We start from the raw sequence: 2,500 nt of genomic DNA on the forward strand, positions 1-2,500 counted from the left end.
GGTTTCACGCCCTCTTGAACTCTCTCTTCAAAGTTCTTTTCAACTTTCCCTTACGGTACTTGTTGACTATCGGTCTCGTGCCGGTATTTAGCCTTAGATGGAGTTTACCACCCGCTTTGGGCTGCATTCCCAAGCAACCCGACTCCGAGAAGACCCGGTCCCGGCGCGCCGGGGGCCGCTACCGGCCTCACACCGTCCACGGGCTGTGCCTCGATCAGAAGGACTTGGGCCCCCCGAGAGCGGCACCGGGGAGTGGGTCTTCTGTACGCCACATTTCCCGCGCCCCACCGCGGGACGGGGATTCGGCGCTGGGCTCTTCCCTGTTCACTCGCCGTTACTGAGGGAATCCTGGTTAGTTTCTTTTCCTCCGCTGACTAATATGCTTAAATTCAGCGGGTCGCCACGTCTGATCTGAGGTCGCAGTCGGATGGGAGGGCCCGGGCACGGGGGAGGGCTGCCGGACGGCGGGGCGGCCGAGAGGGACAGGCGCCGGCCCGGCCTCTCGGCACTCCACGCGCCGCACCCGTCAGCCCTGCCCGCCGCGGCCGCGGGCGAGCGCAAACTGCCCCGGAGGAGGCCCGACGAACAGGAGCGAGGGGGGGGAGAACGGCCCTGAGTGGGAGGAGCAGCCACAGGCGGCGCCCTCGGCGCGGAGGCCCAGGGGCACACGGCCGGAGGGGGGGACGGGCGGCAGGGGCCCGGCAGAGGGAAGGCAGCAGAGGCGGCGGGGGAGCGCACAGCCCCGGTCGCCGGACGGGCAGAGGTGGAGGCAGAGGCGGGAGGCGCCAGGCGCCCGGAACCCGAAGGCCCCGGCCGCCCACGCCCGCCCGCCGCCTGCCCGCCACGCTCGCCCGCCCGCCGGCCGAGCGTCCGAACCCCACCGCGTGCTCCCTTCCTTGCCGCACCCCCTCGCCGAGGCCCTCCGCCGCCCGCGCGCCCGCAGGCACGCGTCGTTCCCGGGGGGTAGGAGCGCGGGCCCGAGTCCCCCGCGGGCAGCCGTGTCACCACAGACAGCCGCACGGGGCGGGCCCGGCTCCCCCTGGCACCCCGGGAGCGGGCGCCGCGCGGCCGACCCGGCCGAAGCGCGGGTCGGACCGCCGCGACGGTCCTCCACGAGCGGGACGAGCTCCCCGAAGCGGGCGCTCCGGGGCATCGTGTCTGACCTTAGGGGGACGAAGGCGTTCCGGGGGCTCGGGCCGCCCCGCTTGCCACCGAGCGGGCAAGCGGCAGCGGGCCCGAGGGACCCCGGGTTGCCTGCGAGGCACCCCAGCCGCGCCCGGCGGCGGCGGGGACCGGACGGCCAGAGCCACCGGCCCCACACGCACCGCGCGGGCGATTGACCTTCAAGCGACGCTCAGACAGGCGTAGCCCCGGGAGGAACCCGGGGCCGCAAGTGCGTTCGAAGTGTCGATGATCAATGTGTCCTGCAATTCACATTAATTCTCGCAGCTAGCTGCGTTCTTCATCGACGCACGAGCCGAGTGATCCACCGCTAAGAGTTGTCACAGTTTTCACAGGCTTTTTTTCCATGGTATGTCACCTCGCCCCGTGGCAGAAGCCAAGCCAGAGGGAGGGCGGGCTCCTGGGTCCGCACGAGGTCGGGACAGGGGCCCCGAGCCGGCCTTCCTCCCCCGCCGCCGCCACGTGCGGGGAGGGGAGGCGTTCCTGCCCGGCCGGGGAGCCCCACCGCCTTCCCTCGGCGGGAGCCCTACCGATCGACCAAACACAAGAGAGAGGTTTAACAACCCGCAGGGAGGGCCGTGGCCGCGGAGGCGAGCCCTCCGCTGCGGGGTCGGTCCAGGCGCTCGGCTCAGAGGGGGGGAGCACGGCCGGCCGTGCCGCGGGCTCCAACGGCTCCGCAGCGCGCGCCCGCCCCCCGCGCCCGGGACCGTGCGCCTCTTCCACTCCCCGTGGCCGGCCCTCGCCCCACCCGGAGGTGCGGCGGGGGTGACGGCGATAGGATGGGGGGCTTGGAGGGACGGGCCGGGCAACGGGACGACGGGAGGCGAGGGAGCCGCAGCCCGCGGGCAACGGCCTTCCGCAACCCCTCTGCGGAGAGGGAGGCAGGGTGGAACCCCTCTCCGTCCCGGGGGCCGGGCGGGCAGGGAGCGCCGAGGGCGCGGGCACGTGCGCACGTGCCCGCCCTCCCTCGGCCGACCTCCCGTAGCCGCCCGCGCGGACCCCGCGGGACGCACGAGTCTTTGAACCTCCGCCCAGCCGCCGCCCGCCTGCCCCGCGGAGCGGAGCGAGGCGAGGGGACGGAGCGCTAGGTACCTGGTAACCAGGGGTGAGGGAAACGGTTCCGAACTCCAGGTGGTCCCAACCCCCCCTTCCGGACGCCGCCTCGCCCCCCGCGGACGGGAGAACGAGGGACAGGCGCCGGAGGGGGACGTGGAGCTGAGCCCGGCACCCTCCAGCCGGCTCCGCGAACCCACGAGGGGGGAGAAGCATCCACCCGGAGGGCAGCGGCCAGGACTCACCGCCATGGCCAGCGCCTTCC

At 73.3% G+C, this 2,500-nt stretch overlaps 1 non-coding gene across 1 annotated transcript; it reads right to left on the reverse strand.

Annotated features, from left to right (window-relative positions):
- Nucleotides 1-1,348: 1,348 nt before the first annotated feature.
- On the reverse strand, nucleotides 1,349-1,501 carry LOC132247444 (5.8S ribosomal RNA). Its single transcript, XR_009458739.1, has one exon. It is a non-coding gene; the product is annotated as a 5.8S ribosomal RNA (ribosomal RNA).
- Nucleotides 1,502-2,500: the final 999 nt, after the last annotated feature.

The sequence above is a fragment of the Alligator mississippiensis genome, unplaced genomic scaffold (assembly GCF_030867095.1).
Source record: "Alligator mississippiensis isolate rAllMis1 unplaced genomic scaffold, rAllMis1 scaffold_84, whole genome shotgun sequence".
Taxonomy (NCBI): domain Eukaryota; kingdom Metazoa; phylum Chordata; order Crocodylia; family Alligatoridae; genus Alligator; species Alligator mississippiensis.